The sequence below is a fragment of the Phycodurus eques genome, chromosome 1 (assembly GCF_024500275.1).
Source record: "Phycodurus eques isolate BA_2022a chromosome 1, UOR_Pequ_1.1, whole genome shotgun sequence".
NCBI classification, from domain to species: Eukaryota; Metazoa; Chordata; class Actinopteri; order Syngnathiformes; family Syngnathidae; genus Phycodurus; species Phycodurus eques.
This window is the reverse complement of record NC_084525.1, coordinates 1,257,000-1,277,452: the sequence shown is the minus strand read 5'-3', so window position 1 is coordinate 1,277,452 and position 20,453 is coordinate 1,257,000. Positions and strand designations below refer to the sequence as shown.

Below are 20,453 nucleotides of genomic sequence, written 5' to 3'. Positions count from 1 at the left end.
TGGAGATACCTATATTTTTGGTGATGCCGATCAGAAAGGTGGAAAATTAGACCCAATATTGGTATGTGTGTAGGTCGTTTGAGCAAGAGCGCGGACGGAAGACGACAAGCGTGTATCTCGATGTGATGACTCCCGCCTTCTTCTCCGCAAGCCTTAAGAATTGTAGGATCTGCATCATGTAGTAAGCACACAGTAGATTCTGTGTAACTTAGTTGTTGATTCTGTATCTGCCATTGCATGTTTATTTCCTCCCTCACCATCTCATTATCCTTGAATTATCATCTGGGACGACTGTCCGCAAACGGTCTCGGCCTGTCTCCAGAGCCGTGTGACTCAGTTCTGCCACACCCCTCTGGGACACAACACGAGTGATCGTGATGACAGGGAGAAGGAGAATCACACTTGGAGCAGAAAGGGGGACTGACAACAACGATAGGCTGCCATAGTTTGGTTTTACAGAGAAACCAAAATTACAACTCTTGAGAAAAAAAACTCAAATTGTTATGCGAATTTCATGAGAAATAAAGTTTTAATAATCCAAGAAAAATGTGATTTATGAAAAAAATGCTAGTTCCACTAATGCATTTAGGAGGAATATCACAGTGTGCAATTTTGTCTCCTACAGTCTTGTGAGTCTTGTAGAGCAGGGGTCCCCAACCACCGGACTGCAGGCCCTTTGGTACCGGGCCTCGCAGAGAAACTGAACAAAAAATATTTCAGTAGCCATCAGAATCTGAAAGTATCCTTTTAAAATTCAAGTGCATCCACCTGAGCCTCTGTCAAATGGCTGGTCTTAGTCATGTCACACAGGAAAAAAATAAGTCCACAAGCTAGCAAAAACAAGCCTTTGGAGTTTTTTTTAAATGAAAACGATTACCCCAAGATGGGTCAGTCTCATTGAAGAGGAAACAAGTGTAAGGATCCCACTAATTACAACAACTACATCCAGTGTAATGCTCAGTTGTATTTCTAATCATTTGTTTTTATTGTTTCTATGCCAGTCCATCACAATATTTCTCTCAACTTCAGATTATCATCTGTATAAGCATCTTAATGAGATTGGAAACATTTTTATGTTCGTCTTTGGTGCAGTGATATTGTACTTGGGCGGACCTCGTCATACTTCAGTCCACTAATTGGTGAGGCAGCGAGTTCATCAACTCAAAAACAATACATGAGGGAATTTCTGCCAATTGCTGGCAGAGAAATGACAGAAAGTGACGAATGTGACCTTTGAAACAATACCGTTAGCCAAATATGCTTGGTGGGCTCCAGGGTGAAGCACAAGCTGCTGGTAATAGGATTATTCCCAGTTACTCTTTGTTACTGCATACACAGTTAAAAACTGTTATACAACTGAACATTGTTTACACCATCAAGGTTTTCTGTTGAAGTATTTTTTGCTTCGGCCTGAATGGACGTCACAGCATTCCGCTTTTTGCAAATTCACATGGCTCTATAAGTATACAGTAGCTCGCTTACAGCTTGCACGCACTCAGCCCCTGAAATAAATGACCACTCACATTACTGAGGATAAGATGACCCACTGTGGGAAGTGGGGACGGTTTCAATATCTCTGTCCGCTATCAATAAGAAACAGAAATAGTCTTGGCTCATTTGGGATTCCACCGGGGCTCCTGTCGACAACTGTAAAGCAATTATCCATTGACACTTCCTACGGATGAATGGAATAACTGGCAATTCATTATAATGCTTTTAGAACACTGCGTGATTAAGGGAGTTTTTCGTCACTGCAATGGGTCAAAACACTTCTAATTCTGTATTCTCGAACACTGAGAAGTCTAAAATTTGGGTCTCGAATTTCCCAACTCCAATTTCAACACAGTTACGCAAAAATCTGACATCAAACACTATATAGGTCCAGAAAAACTATAATTTTGGGTTTTACTACTGAAGATATCCACATTTAGCATATACCATTTTGCTTGGAAATTGGTGCTATTCGGTGAAATGTTTTTTTAAGAGTATTATCAATGCTAGCAAAAAGCGTGTTTTTGTTTTACTCTGCTGTCTGCTGCCAGTTGAGAGTATGTTTTCAATTGTGTTACCTGGATAAAGCTAGATTCAGAAAGATAAGGTTTACTGTCAGAACTGCTTACCGTGAAATGATTTCTTTACAAAATCAAAGTCGACGGCTATGTTTTTGTTTACCTTTGATAGGGCTTTGAGGTTGGGTCGTATAAAAGTTATAGTGCCTCCTGAACGTATTCACAGCGCTTCATTTTTTTCCACATTTTGTTATGTTACGGCATTAATCCAAAATGGATCAAATTATTTTTTCCACACAGTAAAGATATTAAGGGAGTGGCTTCAGGACAACTCTGTGAGTGTCCTTGCGTGACGATTGAACTTTATGCAACGAAGCTCCCCATCCAACGTGATGGATCTCGAGAGTATTGACATATTTGCATGAAGTCTGAGGGTTGTGATAATGGAATGCGTTATCTAGTAAGGCGCTGAGTGTGATGAAATATCCTCTACAATCTTGAGCTCATGTAACAAAATGCCTGAGAAAGAAGGGAATCACAATAAGCATTTGGCTAAAAGTTCAGACATCAATGTAGCCTGCAAATAAGCATGAACATTTCCTGTGTTTATGTCTTTTTTAGCTTTGGAAAACACAACAAGTCAATATACAGAGATTCCCTCCAAGATTACAAAAAAAGATGGGGTTTTTTTTCTGCTGGCCACTCAGAGAAAAGACAATATCAGGTCTTTACTCCATGATGTTATTCAACTGATGTCAAGAAACTATCTAGTTTACGTCTAACACTTTGGCCCTCATTTCTGAATAACACACGTGTCCTCACCAGGAAGAAACACCAGGAGTGACAGACGATCTCAACAATTTTAGAGGAAAATTCAATTGTATGGTAAACAGATTAAAAGTGGCAAGGAAGTTGACAACCCACAAAGACATTAATTACTCAAAGGTAGGAAAGCGGGATGAATTTCTGCTGCAAATCTTATTCACACTTCAATATTTGTGTGAACATGTCTTTCTATAGTCATTTGGCCACGTGACGTTCCACATATATGTAACTGACGCAACGCGCAAGGGTAGTTGTGACGTTAATTTCGGTCGACAGCAGAGGGGGATATTGCCCAACATGGCGGCTCCCTGAGATGGATGAAAATTGATTCATTGATCTGTTTTAATTCTTATTCCACCAATGCGATGTTAATCAGAATACCGTGTTTAGACTAGTGGGGGCACATGCAATGCATCGTTGCAATAAATAAATACATTTGGCTTTAGTTTCCCTGAAAAAAAAAAAGAGAGAATAAGGTTCATGACTCTACAGTTGAGTAATGTAGACATGTGCATCGAGGCCTTGCGTCAGAAGAACCCCACACGTACAAGCAATGGAAACGGCATGCTAATGGAAGAAACTGAACAAAACTAAGACTCAATAATCCTATACTATACCAATACATTAATATGGACCCAAGTGTAGCTGTAGCGCTTGCATGAATAAACAGTGCAAGTAAGCATACAGAGTTAGACTGCTGCATAAATCACACAGAATGTCTTTCTGAAGCGAGAAAAAAGATGCTCTGTGTGACCTGGTCAGCACAAGAGCTAATTCCCAAACACTGAGGTCACTCCCAAAGCGGGAATCGTCGGAATAGTGGATGCTGGTGGCACAGGCATGCAAACATTTAAGAAATAGGGCGGGTGGATAAATGCACACACTCACTCACAAGTTCCCGCCAAGTCAAACCTCTAGAAGGGCTGGGCGGGTATTTTAAAATTCACTTCCCAGCGTAACATCATTCCAGCGAGCCAGTGGCAAACAAATCAGCCTTATGTGCAAGCCGGGCACACCCTTCTTGCAGCCAAAAGGTGGAACGACTCAGAAGGAAAAACACAGTCGGGGAGTACCCTCTGAGGAAAACTGCACCAACAAAAATTTGTTTGACACCCTTGTTTACTATAAGGACAAAAAGCCAAAACCACAAATACAAAATGAGAACACTCGCTAGGAGCTGCAGTAGGCCAAAACCCGCGTCCAGAAGCTCACATGTAGACTAAGCTACCGGCAAAGTTCTTGATGTCACTCACGAGACCATGGCCCTTAAAGGCACACATACAACAGTCACGACTCGTGCTTGTTCCGCTTTTGTTGTTGTGGCTCAGCTTTTCCCAACATACAGTAGTTACACTTTTTACAACCTGTATATTGCTATAAATTCTTTTTTAGAATGTTTGAATACAGTACAGTTCGAGTTTTCGTCATTAACAACACGCAGCAAAAACATGTTTTTTTTGGGGGGGGGGGGGTTGCTGGAATGGATAACAATTTCAATTGTTAAGTGCTAGAGGACTCTGCATCTTTTTGCACAATTGTTTTTTGTCAATGTCTTTATGTCCCCAAAGTGTTCTGTAAATTGACTGTTTGTTGTACTAGAGCGGCTCCAACTACCGGAGACAAATTCCTTGTGTGTTTTGGACATACTTGGCAAATAAAGATGATTCTGATTCTGATTCTGATTCTGATGAAGGATTAACATCTTGATGACGAGAACAGTGAAAAATGTTATGGCGCAATGCATTCTGGGAGCACACGACTTCGCAATTCTGCTGCATGCAGATTCAGTAACTGTGTGATGTCAACGAAAATCCCATGATGCAGTGGAAACTATCGTCAAAATGACTAAAGTATTTTACTATAAGGTATGTGGTAAATAACTGTATAATTTACAGGAATGTCTAACAGTGTAAGGGAACAATCGCTAAAAGTTAGAATGGTGTTCATGTTTCTGATCTCGCTATGCAGTTTGGTTTGGCTAAAACGGAGCAGACCTTCTGAACAGTTGTGTGTTTATTTTTGAGTTATTTCTTCACAATTAGTGTGTTTTCATTTATTTTCATACCGTAAACTACGTAACTTATTGCGGATTTGTTTTTGTTTCATCAGCGTACCTCTGCGATTTTCACACTCTGATTGTCTTGGGTCCCAGAATCTAAATAAACAGCGTGTCAGGCTTTAAATACATATTTTACATACTACATTTCTTTTTGACTAAACTCTGAAAAGCGAACACAATTTGGTTTTGGGTCTGGCACCGATGAATTCTATTTCCATTCAATTTAATGGGAAACATTGCTTCAGTTCACAAACGTTTTGGTGTGCTAAGTCTCCAAATAAATGAAGTTTTATTTTATTTTTTTAAACCAAAGTTTCCCTGTATATGCCTGTTCTGCTGTACTTTCTTCATCAGCTACATTTTCTGCATATCACAAGAGCCATCAGTACACCTCACTCAACCTTATTTTAGCCAGCATCAAAACATTAGTTGTGCGTATGTAATATGTTTTTTTGTGTCACTTTCTGAAAGAAGAATTTTGGTAAAAGAAGAAGTATTTCAGAAGAGACAAAAAGCAAAAAGAACCCGAGGCTACGGTGAAGAAAGCACTCATTCTTAGAGTTTTGGCAAGTGTTTCAGTGTCATGCCTGTTGAAAAAGATCATTACTGGTTTTATTTTGGCAATTTTCGACTTTATGTTTTTGTTTCCAGCCTTTTGTGAACAAAGGACTTTGATTTGGACCTTCTGTGACTGGTGTTTATTTAAGTCCATCTTTTTGTGCCGGTTGACAAGTAGCACAGGATAAAATGTAAGCTTGCTTCTTATGCCGACTGCTCAGTGCCTAGCCAATGACTGGCTAGCTGCCATATGCTTGTCAATTGAGAGCAAAACCGTAGAGTGCACTTTTTGTGTATTAGGTTTTACAATTTTAGGTCGATGTCGGCGATAGTGTTCATAAAAGAAATCATCGCGATACATCAGCGACGCAGCATTACCTCTAAAGTTAAGAAAGTATTTCAATTAGAGTGTTTTATTGTTTTAAAAATATAAATTTTAGACAGGAAGAATAGACTAGGAAATTATTTCTCTCTCTTTTTTGGTTTTACAGAAAAATTGTCATTAAAAAAAAAAAGCATCAGCATGACAAGCGTTTCCAAGAGTGAAAGGATGAATCAATGAATCCCGGTGAAGAATCAGGTGTGATTTTTAAAATTGACACTTTCGGAACATGAAAGTTGCAGGTCACTCTAAAGTGTAGCGAGGCTCAGTGGTACACAAGATCCCAACTAAGAGGAGACGGTCACATTACCATCTTTCTATGCTCCCGCTGCCATTCCCGCTTTTCATCGCGTCGCTCCCGAGCTGTCCGAGCTCGAGAATTGGGTTCGAGGGCCATTGTGACAAGTTTCAACAAGCCGTATGCCTTGGCCAAGTCCTCAGCTTCAGCTTCATGTAGTCAGTCATTTCTTAATTCTACCCTCTGGCTCCGTATCCTCTACGTACAGTATCTCCGTCTCTGAGCGCTCTCTTTCTGCGGCTGCGTGTCGAATGGCGGCTGCTATGTTGGTCTGAAAGTGACAGTGTGACCAAACATAAGTAGAAGTGAGAGAGAGCAAGAGAGAGAGAGAGAGGAGGGAGGGAGAGAGTTTGCAGTAAGTCCAAGTACATATTTTTCTTTTGCACTGGTACTTTACTTTTCACTTGAACGTACACGCAGGCTTATTAATGCTCATATTTGACGAGCCACGCAAAGCAAAAAGCAGAAAATACAACATGAATTATTCATGTCTCATTATAAAACTTCAGAATAGAATAAATTTATATTTTTTTTTCCTGGTCTCATCATATTTGCGCAGCTCGGCAGATATTTATACATCACAATAATAAATGTCCTAAGCCCCAATGAACAAACTGGCATATAATAATAATGCATTCAATCTATACAGCAGTTTTGATCAAAGATACTTTTTATACCAGGCACTCCTACGAGGCTGACATCAAATGACATCAAAAACAACACTATAAGATTTAGGAGCTCTTAGTTTCTTACTACAAAAGGGTCTCACAATTGAATCACTACTCTGTATGAAATATTCAATACAAAAAAAATGAAGGTAGCTTTGTCATCAAATGCAAATAAGTTCAATGACCTCTGGTTAGAGTTATATAGCATCAATCAGTGCAGGTTTACATACTATGAAAACTACACTCAAACAAAAGGACACCGTTTAAAGCATTAATATGTACAAATTGGACATTAAAACACCAGAGTCAGAATCATTGTGATGCTACACTGGCTCGTAACAATGCAATAAGAAGAATAGCATCTGTGGTGCTGCAGTGGCAACCGAAGATCAGCTAATTTAGTGGCCTAAATTCTCTTGAACCAAGCAAAATACCTCCTGTATGTTAGCGCGAGTCTATAATAGCCTCCAAACAAACACGTGTTGGGCACTTCCCAGTTATATTTCACAGAGTTCCTTAATTGATAGTTTTACAACTTAGGGGGAACACTTAAGCAAAAACAACAACAGTTGATATGGTGACCCTAAAGCGTTCCGACAAATGTAATGGGGAAACAGGGTAAAAGTCACAAAAGGGCCAAAAATGAAGCTTAGACTAAGATGGAGGTGAGCATGAATCTCAAAAAGGGGTTTAAACACTTGTGGCAACCGTATGGGGTGAAATGTCATTCCGTGTGCAGCTGCTGCGAACCAGCGAGAACGTCTCATCATCGTTGCTTTGAACTGACCAGACGGAGACAAGTCAGACAAAAAAAAGACGCTGACTGGCACTGAAGTCCATCAGAAGGCTGCAACCTGCGTATGAACGTGTTGTCATTGAAAAGTCTTGCATTTCTTTCCAAATCCAATTATCTAACGACGGAATACACAAAAACAATCAGTGCTTGAGCTACTCTTAGAACACACTCTTAAAGCTTTTTTCTATGAGGCACTTTGTAAAAAGAAGTGCTGACGTAAATTGTAAATTGTGGTCATGTTTTCTATAGAGCTCCCAAAAGCTTGTTCAGTTAATTGGATGTTTGGATTTATTACCCTTTCACGACCTATGGAGCTGATCATCTGGTACCCCGTTGGCCGTGGAGCTTTTGTTACATGCAAAAAAAACAATATCTAATGTGATGGAAAGGAAATAAAGCCTCAACTCTTGCATGTTTTGTTGTTTTTGTTGCTATAGGGTTTATTGTTGCTCTGGTCCTCCTCCGGGCTCTGCTAATGCACTGACTCTTCTGGGTGACATGGCAAATATGCACTAGTCACAATGGAGAGTGACGTTTGGAGTGTGTACGTGTGTGTCGGTTTGTGTGTGTGTGTGTGTGTGTGTGTGTGTGTGTGTGTGTTTGTGAGCCAGAGGAAACAAGTTGTTGAATCAAGCGGACACAGTGAAGTCCTTTTTGCCCTTGCCCCATTTCCCATCTTACATCAACATTTTTAATTACATAAGCATTACATTTTACTGGACTGTCCTCCTTGGTTCCATCTTTTAACAAAAATATGAATGAAAAAATAAATACGATTTTTGTGGCTTTTCAAGAGAACATGGAATATAAATATATATATATAGTTTTAATATTTGTATATGTTTATCTCATTTGTTTTTTTAATTTACGTCATATGTTAATAGAATGTTGAACTATCCTCTAGTTTCTTTAGTTTTTAGTACACACGCTTTAAAACCGTTTTGCCATATTGGCCAGCCCTAGGTTCGTACACAGTCATACCCGTAAAGGCAATTTTACGAATAATTGGCACATCAATTTCGTTTCCTCATTTTCGGTTTTTGGTTTCTGTCAAGAATTTTCATTGTTACAATTTGTATTGATGATTAGGAGAAAGGTTGATATATTGTGTGCCCAGGAGACCAGGCGGAAAGGCAGTAAGGCTAGAAGTTTAGGGCCAGGGTTTAAATGATTTGACCGTGGTGTAGATGGGAAGAGAAATGGAGTCGGGGTTATTTTAAAAGAAGAGTTGGCTAAGAATGTCTTGGAGGTGAAAAGAGTATCAGATCGCGTGATGAGGCTGAAACTTGAAATTGAGGGTGTTATGTGTAATGTGATTAGTGGCTATGCCCCACAGGTAGGGTGTGACCTTGAGGTGAAAGAGAAATTCTGGAAGGAGCTAGACGAAGTAGTTCTGAGCATCCCAGACAGAGAGAGAGTCGTGATTGGTGCAGATTGTAATGGACATGTTGGTGAAGGAAATAGGGGTGATGAAGAAGTGATGGGTAAGTACGGCATCCAGGAAAGGAACTTGGAGGGACACATGTTGGTAGACTTTGCAAAAAGGATGCAAATGGCTGTAGTGAACACTTTTTTCCAGAAGAGGCAGGAACATAGGGTGACCTACAAAAGCGGAGGTAGAAGCACGCAGGTGGATTACATCTTGCGCAGACGATGTCATCTGAAGGAGGTTACCGACTGTGAGGTCGTGGTAGGGGACAGGGTGGCTAGACAGCATAGGATGGTGGTGTGTAAGATGACTCTGGTGGTGGGGAGGAAGATTAGGAAGACAAAGGCAGAGAAGAGAACCATGTGGTGGAAGCTGACACAGGACGAGTGTTGTGCAGCTTTTCGGGAAGAAGTGAGACAGGCTCTCGGTGGACGGGAGGAGCTTCCAGAAGACTGGACCGCTGCAGCCAAGGTGATCAGAGAGACAGGCAGGAGAGTACTTGGTGTATCTTCTGGCAGGAAGGGAGAGCAGGAGACTTGGTGGTGGAACTTCACAGTACAGGAAATAATACAAGGAAAAAGGTTAGCTAAGAAGAAGTGGGACACCGAGAGGACCGAGGAGAGGCGAAAGGAATACATTGAGATGCGACACAGGGCAAAGGTAGAGGTGGCAAAGGAGGTGGAGGTGGGACTGCATCAGGGATCAGCCCTGAGCCCCTTCCTGTTTGCAGTGGTGATGGATAGGCTGACAGATGAGGTTAGACTGGAATCCCCGTGGACCATGATGTTCTGCAGTGAAAGCAGGGAGCAGGTGGAGGAACAGTTAGAAAGATGGAGGCATGCACTGGAAAGCAGAGGAATGAAGATTAGCTGAAGTAAAACAGAATATATGTGCATGAGTGAGAAGGGTGGTAGGGGAAGAGTGAGGCTACAGGGAGAAGAGATAGCGAGGGTGGAGGACTTGAAATACTTAGGGTCAACCGTCCAGAGCAATGGTGAGTGTGGTCAGGATGTGAAGAAACGGGTCCAAGCGGGTTGGAACGGGTGGAGGAAGGTGTCAGGTGTGTTATGTGACAGAAGAGTCTCTGCTAGGATGAAGGGCAAAGTTTATAAAACAGTGGTGAGGCCAGCCATGATGCACGGATTAGAGACGGTGGCACGGAAGAGACAACAGGAAGCAGCGCTGGAGGTGGCGGAAATGAAGATGTTGAGGTTCGCTCTCGAAGTGACCAGGTTGGATAAAATTAGAAATGAGCTCATCAGAGGGACGACCGAGGTTCGATGTTTTGGAGACAAAGTTAGAGAGAGCAGACTTGGATGGTTTGGACACGTCCAGAGGAGAAGTAGTGAGTATATTGGTAGAAGGATGATGAGGATGGAGCTGCCAGGCAAGAGAGCGAGAGGAAGACCAAAGAGAAGGTTGATGGATGTCGTGAGGGAAGACATGAGGGCAGTTGGTGTTGGAGAGGAGGATGCAGGAGATAGGCTTACATGGAAAAGGATGACGCGCTGTGGCGACCCCTAACGGGACGAGCCCAAAGGAAAAGAAAAAAAGTGTGCGAGAGTTACTCCAACGTCACCATGAACTTTGATGCCAATATTTACTTTTAATCATCAAACATATGGCAACAGTTTCCTCAAGCTTCTCAGCAAGTATTGAGTACATTTGAGAGAACGGGAGTTCTAAATCGTATCCTCCTGCCTCTAGCATTTAATCCTTATAGCTGTTATGGTGCAGGAACTATGATCGGCAGAAGCGTGTATGATCATATAACCCACGGCCTGTCATCTTTTTCATCTTCACTTCGAATGTGTGATGTTGATGTGTTGAGATGAATACAAGCAGACATTAAAAGAAGCCTGACACTCTGCACATAAGACTGACTGTACGGTATTGGCTTTGTGTGCGTGTGTGTGCGGGTGTGCGTTTGTGTGTGTGTGCGCGTATGCTTTATAACCTTAATGGAGCAGAGTGCTTAAAGCTGCTAATCCCAGCCAATGATGGAACTAACCTCAAGCCCGGGCAGTCTATTTTTAACTCCAAACATCCTCAGAACTTCAAGCTTGCATCTTCAAGCTCTGACTTAGCAGCTCGCACCTCATTAGCATTCTGTACGACACTTAGCATAGCTGCAGATAAATCTCCGACTCCGAGCAAGGCCGGGGTCAACGCGAGGCTACGTAGGAAGCGCTTGGAGTTGACAGTTTGAGGACCAAATGGCTTCGTGTTGCTTTTGCTGTTGCTCTGAGTGAGTGAAATGAGTCAAGTGGCAATCCACCCCATTCATTTATCCATCAGTTTTGTTGTGGGCAACATCTCAGGTACTTTCTTAAACCTTTTATCTGAAATTGATACTGTATAAATAATCATTCTTATTCATATTGGTTGATTGCTATCCACATCTACATTGTGCTCCCCATGTTGGATATAATCAGCCAAAAGAGACAAGTTGAAAAATTTAGACTTATTTCAGTGAACTGAGAATTAAAAAAATAAATAAAAAATTTTAACCTCAGCTTACCATCTTTTGATAGATATTCAAAATGGATAGGGCTCTCGTATAGTAGGCTTTACACAATCAGGATTTTTGGGGCCAAGATTAAAAAAAACGATTACCGATCCGATCACAAGATGCAACGTGTCCATTTACATGACTTGTTCATTTATTGTATCGACTAGTCTACTTTATGACTTGTTCATTTATCGTATCTACTTGTGTACTCTATTCATCCATCCATCCATTTTCTGTACCGTTTATCCTCACAAGGGTCGCGGGCGTGCTGGAGCTGTCCCATTTGACATTTGCTACTATGTTGCGTGACTGTCAGATATTCAAAATGAATGATTGGGTTCCTCCTCACGAATACAGGACAGTAATACATGGAAATGTCATTGGCACAGGGGAAAAGTACTGTTACGACGTTCAGCCTATAGTGCCCGGGAGTAAAAAAAGTTATTTCATTGATTGACATGCCATCAGTGCCATCATCACTTTCAATTCTTAATGTTTGTGTGTATATAAATGTCGATATCGTGGCAATGTATGACATATTTTCGTAAGTTTGGGTTCTGGGGGGCATATTTCTAGGGTCCTGAACAAGTTTACAGTCAGTAGTGTTCTTACTTTGACACATGGCAAAAATCCCTCTCAAAGCGTAGACTAACACTGGGCGAGAATTACAATGAGCTGAGCTCAAGCAAGACATTTCTAGAGAAGCATCACAGAATCCATTGCAGGGACAAGTCCTATATCATTGTACGGAGACCACAAAACTAGCTGAAAACGGCTACTCAGCCATGCAAACTGCATAACTAAGGACCACAAAGAAACACAACTTAAACACACAGTCTAAAGAATGGAATGGTGGGGAAAAGACACGATTTCCAAAGCATTCAGCTTGAACTTAAAATACTCACAACGTTTCAGCGCTGTGTGTAGACATACAGTATAATCAAGTGGTCAGCAGACAATACAAAAAAAATAAAATAAAAAAACCATTTTTTTGGTACAGTGCATTTGTGTGTTCGCGTTTGTCTTTTCTCCCACCACAGCCGAGGTTGCAATCCACTCAGCAGCCACTGGCAGTACAATGCGGCGCCTCTCCAAACCACTACCACTACCACTACTACTACATGTCCTGGATGAGTTAAACACAAAATCTCTCAGCTAAAGACAATTATGGCTGATATCTTCTCAGCTAGTTTTACTCTACTGTGTGTAGTATGTTAAAGGAAAGGCTTCAAGACTTCAGGTAGGGCATGTTTTGGGGTGGGGTGTGCCTAACCCTCACCGGTGTTGGTCTGCACCCGTTCATGCTGCCACCATGAGGCACATCCATATAAGAACTATATGGGACACACCCCTTAAGAAGTGGAACTGGAAATGTGGAGGTATCCAGGGGGGCTTGGGGGCAACAATAACTAAGTTTGGATTATTAAAATTGTGATATCGGCGGATTCCATGAGCCTGGCTCGACATTCGAGTCGGATCCATCATATTTTTTATAGAGGGTACAAAAGACGGGAAGGCGTATTTCACAATGCACGTTTTTATTTAAGGTCCCATGTCATAGACTTTTTAAAACATTTTTCATCATCGGAGGAGTCTTTTTATCGAGTTTGCAAGATCGTTTGGATATAAAATGCCCAAGATGCCCTTTTACAAGCTATTCTAGTTGGTCTTTTATGCCTGGCAATTAAGATGGTCGGATTTCCCATTAATATTTGAGACATACATAAACTTTGCTCAGATTAATATTGTTCACTTTCCATTGTTTTAGATTATGTTTTAGAGTGTTAATAATGAACTCGGACGGGACGTACTTCCGCGTTGGCTGCGATGACGTGTCAATAAAGCGAGTAAAGCGCACAAAAGCCTTTTAAAAAGGCATGTATTGAATATATTTTGTGTCTTGGGTTAATATGTTGCAATATTAAACACACTGAAGTTCCTTGATGTGTTTGTTTATGAATATTGGTTAGGCTAAGGTGACAGTGAATGCAATCATAATGTGCTTGCTGGTAATCCACTTTGACCTGTAAATTGCATGTTGAAATGGGGGGGAACAATGATTTACAATACCGTTGAAATTGGAATCGTTTTTGTTCAGAAATTTCAGATTGCTTAAATGATTTGCAACAACATTTGCAGAAAGGTAATAATCAATAAATGTGAATATTTTTTACATGTAATGATTTGTACCAAAACAATGGTACAATTTTTGAATAGTTGTTATTTATAACTTATTAAGCCACGAATAAATGGGTTTGGCCCTGCTTGACATCAAATTGGGCTGAACGTGGCTCGTGAACTAAAAAACGTTTGACACCCCTGAGGTAGGCTAATAGTTAGCTTACCTGCTAACTGCCTTCCTGTTGCAAATCCGTCTCCTTGTCATTAATGACTGGTGAGACACGTACAGAAATACCCAACACAACCAGCTGCACTTGTATTTGTGTCCTATTTGGCTATTGTTCCGTTTCACGTCACTTTGGTAACAATCACGAAGTCCGGTGCCTTAGCTGAACTCTGTGCTGACCGCACACACAAGGATTTACGATTGTAAATGCTGAACAGTTCTACCAATAACGATTGTCAGCCCAGAGGAAAAGACGCTCCTAACAAGGCCCACACCATAGGATAATCGCTCAGGATGTTCTTTCAGACACATCAGAGAATCGGGTCTTTGATCGCAAGGCAGGGAAATGCTCAAATTTGGTCCGATATCGGTATGCGTGTATCAAGCTTGAGGAGATGTAAGATGTGTGACACACTTGTACTGCAGTGACAGCTCAGGGTTATAAGAGAGACAGACCGATCTCACAAAAGGAGCAAAGGAGAACCGTCCGTCTATTTTGGCCACCGGACTGACGCTGTGAAACCTTGTGACCCTGCTGGTCATAAATCATCATGAGATGATTTGCTCTGTCAACTACGAAGCTGATGTGGTCTTTTAAAAAAACAAAAAAAAAAAAAAAAAAAACGCATTGATCGATGTCCGTAGAGATTAAGGAAGTTGCAGCAGCCGGCTGGGAGAACCTCTCCACATCATGACGTGAAGCGGCAGCAGCGTTACGACGCTCAAAGTTATAATCCAGCGGGTAAAAGCTCTGGCAAACCGCATTACTGGGTCACTAACAAGTTAACACACACACACACACACAAACGTTAAAAGAATTGCGATCCACAAAAGCAATAAAATCAGATCAGTAAGGACGAAAGGAGTGCTGGGTTGTGAGCCACCCACACAGCTGCTGGTAGCCAACGGCTCATCGAGAAGAGGACGATAGTGTTCATTTGCGGCAATTTTTATGATTGTTTTTGTTTACACAGTAATTATTGTATGACTATTTTATGCTACAGAAACGCAAAATATTTTTAGCGAGCGTTTTACAACTACGCTCTGCCGATTGCTCAGCAAAATGCCTCATTTCCATGCTGTCACTTCCTTCTACGTCATTTTTGATGCGCCACCAATTGGGCCAGCGTGGGAAATGAATTGGGCATTCACTACATATAAAATATATATATATATATTGAAGAATACAGCAAGATGTTAGATGAGCTGACAGGCTTAATCAGCATTTTGTCATCTCCTCTTGTATTTATAGTATCATCTACTCTAGAAAATGTTTTTTTAACAAAAATAAGTTGTGGATTTCAGGTTTAAGCGACGACAACAACAACATTAAAGATGTTTTTCCCCCTTTGGGATTTGCTTTATTTCTCTTGATACCAAACAAGCTTTGAACAAAGTTTTCCACCCTGCATGAACTTGCATCAACATCCACATAAATAGTATGAACATCAACAGGATACTACAGAAATTAACATTTTTAAATGTTCAACAATTTAATAAAATAAAATCAACCATCAAACTTGCGTGGCTCTGCTGGTCCGTCTTTTAATTGAACTGTAACACACCAATCCCTTAAACTCTCTCATGGCCTTTCTCGTGTAGATTTGTACAGGTGAGGTAAGGCAACCGCAGCAAAATATTTACAGAGTGAAAGCACATACCTCGGGTCAAAAGGTTTGCAAAACGTCGATAAGTGCAAAGTATAAATGGGCAATGTTCATGCCTTCCACCAGACTCCTTTTTCTTCATACAGAAAACAATCTGAAAATGATTCCCTTCATGTATTGTTTCTTTTTGGGAATTAAGCAAAAAAAACATTCAAAACACACACAATTTAGACATTCAATCGAATCAGTGTCAAACAGTTAGGCTTCCAACTGCTAACGTGCAGTCTATCAATGCTGGTAGTCTGGACTAAAAAAAACAACAACTCAGGGACACTTTCCCATGCACTGCGCTGTCTGAACCAGAATGCACGCACGCACGCATACACACATGCACACAGAGTAATTCTGATACAATCAAAATAGGACAGCTAAGTCGCTCAAAAGTAACCATGTTGTCGTTTTACCCACAACATCTTTACACGCATTTTATGCTGCACTGGCTGGTAATAAGAAGGACACTCGTCATTGCCATAGCAACCCAGATCAACGACTGGCTTTTTCTCGGGCTTTTCTTTTCTTTTTTTAGGGCAGTGCTGTACCAGATCCAGAAAATGCTCCAGTGGTGGGAAAAGGGTGGGGTTTTTTTCCCTTTCAGAAAAATGAAATTCATGTTATAACATCTCTCCCTCTCCTTTCTGTGTTATGTGGACAGAGTGCCAGGTAAACAGCGAACGTGACTTGCAATCTGATACGGTATTTGTTTTATTGGGCTTTGGGCCGCAAATGATTAGTCTCTATGCATTCCGCCCACCAAAATGTGGCTACGCACACGAGTTGTGACCAAGAAAAAGAATCCAAGCAACTCTGTTGATCTACCTTGCTGTATTTGTTACCGATGTGGCTTCGTACATTCAAGTTGAAAGAGAAGCTGGAAGTAACTAAAGAACGTAATTAGCCCACCCAAGTGGTTGATGCCACAATATTTTTATTCCACCATATAAAAAGAAAATACAAAAATGTTGGTGGATCGGCCAGGCTACTTTTCATTATGATTGCATTAGTTTTGCTGCTAGCATTTCTTTTCAGAGTTGCGTGCAATTATTGTACTAACACTAAAATGATTAAACAACTTTATGTCAAGACATGACGGGTTATGTTAGCATTTAGCATGGGTGATAATTGACTTCATCTAGCTTTTTGCAGATGTCTTTGTCCCATGTAGATCTGGCCGTGTGTTTGTCCCACAGTGGTTTCAATTTCAATTACAGTGTCGCCTCCACTCTTCGTGGGGGATAGGGACCGAGCCGTAGGGTTGGGCATCGAGAATCGAGAACCGATTGGAACCGGGACTAACATTACGGTTCTCCCGGAATCGTTCAAATTTTAACATTTCGGTTCCCAGTTCCGATGCCTACAGTCACCCGACCCTGAAGAAGTGGTGAAAACCAACAAAGAAGAAGGCGCACGAAGACGTGCTTGTGCCCAACGGCAGCGGCGAACAAAAGTGTGTCTTAACCATGTTCAAATAAATGACCAGTCATCTCAGTGCAACACTTGGATTAAGATTATGTTGTGCAAAGGAGGCTTTCACGCTGTGTAGAAGCCTGACGTGCTCCGAGCCTCAGTTTACACAGCACGGAACTTCAGTCATGCCAGTTGGGTGAGTGAAACAATGAAATACGTCTCTGCCAACATTGAGGCACCTAATTAGTTGAACGTTGGGTTGCACTCTTGCACTGATGGTTTTTAGCGTTTATTTTAGTCTTCATCTCTAGTCTGAATGACTACAGGCCTGTCGCTTTGACATCTGTGGTCATGAAGTCCTTTGAACGTCTCGTGCTGGACCACCTCAAGAGTGTCACAGGTCCCCTGCTGGACCCCCTGCAGTTTGCCTACCAAGCGAACAGGTCTGCGGATGATGCGGTCGACATGGGACTGCACTTCATCCTAGAACACCTCGACAGTGCAGGGACCTACGGGAGGATCCTGTTCGTGGACTTCAGCTCAGCGTTCAACACCATCATCCCTGAACTCCTTTCAACCGAGCTTCTCCAGCTCAGCGTCTCACCTGCCATCTGCCAGTGGATTTACAGCTTTCTGACGGGCAGGACACAGCAGGTCAGGCTGGGGGAGGCCACCTCATCCACACGCAGCATCAGCACTGGGGCGCCCCAAGGTCGTGTCCTCTCTCCGCTGCTCTTCTCTCTCTACACGAACGACCGCACCTCAGCGAACCCGACTGTCAAGCTCCTGAAGTTTGCAGATGACACCACCGTCATCGGCCTCATCAAGGACGGTGACGAGTCTGCATATCGACAGGAAGCGGAGCAGCTGGAGCTGTGGTGCGGGCGACACAACCTGGAGCTGAACACGCTCAAGACGGTAGAGATGATCGTGGACTTCAGGAGGCATCCTTCGCCACAGCTGCCCCTCACATTGTCCAGCTGCCTTGTGTCAACCGTCGAGACCTTCGAGTTCCTGGGAATTACAATCTCTCAGGACCTGAAGTGGGCGAACAACATCAACTCCGTCCTCAAAAAGGCCCAGCAGAGGATGTACTTCCTGCGGCTTCTGAGAAAGCACGGCCTGCCACCGGAGCTGCTGAGACAGTTCTACACAGCGGTCATCGAATCGGTCCCGTGTTCTTCCATCACAGTCTGGTTTGGTGCCGCTACAAAAAAGGACAAACTCCGACTGCAACGGACAATCAAAACTGCTGAAAGGATTGTCAGGTACCCCCCTTCCCACCATTGAGGACTTGCACGCTGCCAGAACTAAGACAAGGGTGTGCAAAATCCTCTCGGACCGTCTGCACCCCGGTCACCGGCTCTTCCGGCTCCTTCCCTCAGGTCGGCGCTACCGATCAACGCAAACTAGAACTAGTAGACATTCCAACAGCTTCTTCCCTCTTGCGATCAACTTCTTAAACACCTAACCTATAATTCCATTACAACAAGCTGGCAATTTTTTGACTTGAGTTCGTTGTCACATTTCTGTGGGGCCAATTATGTGTTACTTGTGCACTCACTGTAGTTGTCTCGCCACGCTGCACTATTTGCATATACTGGCCACTCATGCCAGAGTAGCATCTGCTCCATTTGCACACCGATTGAGGAGTATCTGTAACATTTGCACAACCGACATTGTCCCAGATGATCGCACGACTCGTCACTTTATACCGCATACACTCCTTGAAGTCTCGGCGCCCTTTGCACAATGGTCATTGCGCCGGACTATTGCAATATTAGTGCTAGAGGACTCTGCATCTTTTTGCACAATTGTTTTTTGTCAATGTCTTTATGTCCCCAAAGTGTTCTGTAAATTGACTGTTTGTTGTACTAGAGCGGCTCCAACTACCGGAGACAAATTCCTTGTGTGTTTTGGACATACTTGGCAAATAAAGATGATTCTGATTCTGATTCTGAAACCAATGGAAGAGCTGATGACAGACACGAAAATAAAATAGAATTGTATTTTCCTTCATTCGTTGAATTCAAAAAGTCTGCGAATAGGTGAATCTGTGAGAAGTGAATTGCAAATACAGTAAGTGGGGGAAAGTGTACACCTCACACAGACATGAACAAAAACAATTCTTATCCTTGTGGCAGCTTTAACGGTGCTTCTATGCTGCTACCTAAATAAGTGTGAATCGCACACACACACACACACGCATACGCATACACATTACTTTGGGACTTTTCTGAATGTAAAATATGTGCCTTGGCTCAACAAAGGTTGGGAAACACTGCGCTACAGCACAGAGACAGGTGATGCAGATGGAGCACAAATAGCGCAGCTAGCACAAAGCCTTGAAGTAAGCTTTCAACAGGCCTGAGAAGAGCATCGAGAGGCCAGCCAGCGAGTACACCTGCACTGAGAGGAGACAAACAAACACTCACAGCAGCTGGCCAAACAACACACACACGTGCAAAAAAATAACACCTCGAGCCTCTTATTTATAACCTCGCCCTTACGGCTGAGAAGACGCAGACAGACAGTAGCAGCTGCTTCCACCCGTGCAGTGTTCAGGTCGCCCAGGAGGAGCACTGAACACTTCTATTACATGGAGCTTAAATGATAATGGCACCACAAGGTTCACGAAGCCCTGCCGCAACCAGCGAAAATCCATCAGTAATAGGTCACAGATGCCTCCATAAAAAGCATTATAATTGCCTATAGATGCCACAAGATGGCAGCAAAAGCACTTCAAACGGAGCACATTATTAATTATTTTTTTTTTTTTATTTAAAAGGGGGGGGGGGTTGTATGATCGGTCTCCAGCAGTTCACGCATAACTGTAAATTAGATATATACAGTATGAGATCATGGAAAGCTATATTATTTTTTATGGTAATTCAAAAAGTGAAACTTGCAAATTATACGGTTTTACCACATACAGTGAAATATCTCATGATTTTTTTTTAATCACTTGGCTGATTATAACTAATTGATGAAAAAACTCAATTGACCATCACAAGACATTTGAACATGACATAGGAAACAATCCAAATGTTTGTTTTTTTTAATACGGAAATTAGCAAGGATTTGGTTTTCTAAAAATATTTTCCAATCTGATTAATGAATGTATAAATGTATAACGAGTTGTGAAATATCTGTGAATGAACTTTTCTCCCATATTCTAATTGGATGAGATGCACTGGGATCAATAAAGTATCTATCTATTGTCAATGTCCAATCAAAAGTATGTATTACACTTCAAATGTTCACATAAAACTGACATCGTTTTCATCGTATTCAGGACATAAGTGCTAAAACAAATGAGACAGACAGGGAAACAGCGCCATCTCGGGGTAGACAGCATTAATGCCGTTAAGGTACTACTGTAGTTGGTTTGAGTCCAATACTGTTTTGTACACATATTAGCATACGGTACACATTAGCTACCATTCAAATGTTCGTATCGCGTCGGAGTTGGTTAGCTTGCTCAAATGTCACCCCATTC

At 41.9% G+C, this 20,453-nt stretch overlaps 1 protein-coding gene across 1 annotated transcript in view; it reads right to left on the bottom strand.

Moving 5' to 3' along the window:
• LOC133399702 (pleckstrin homology domain-containing family G member 4B-like) overlaps positions 1-20,453 on the bottom strand; it is a 43,684-nt gene that overhangs the window by 22,936 nt on the left and 295 nt on the right. Inside the window, exon 2 of the mRNA XM_061671442.1 lies at positions 6,144-6,402. The gene's annotated coding sequence lies outside the window, so the exon portion shown is untranslated. The remainder of the gene's footprint in view (positions 1-6,143; positions 6,403-20,453) is intronic.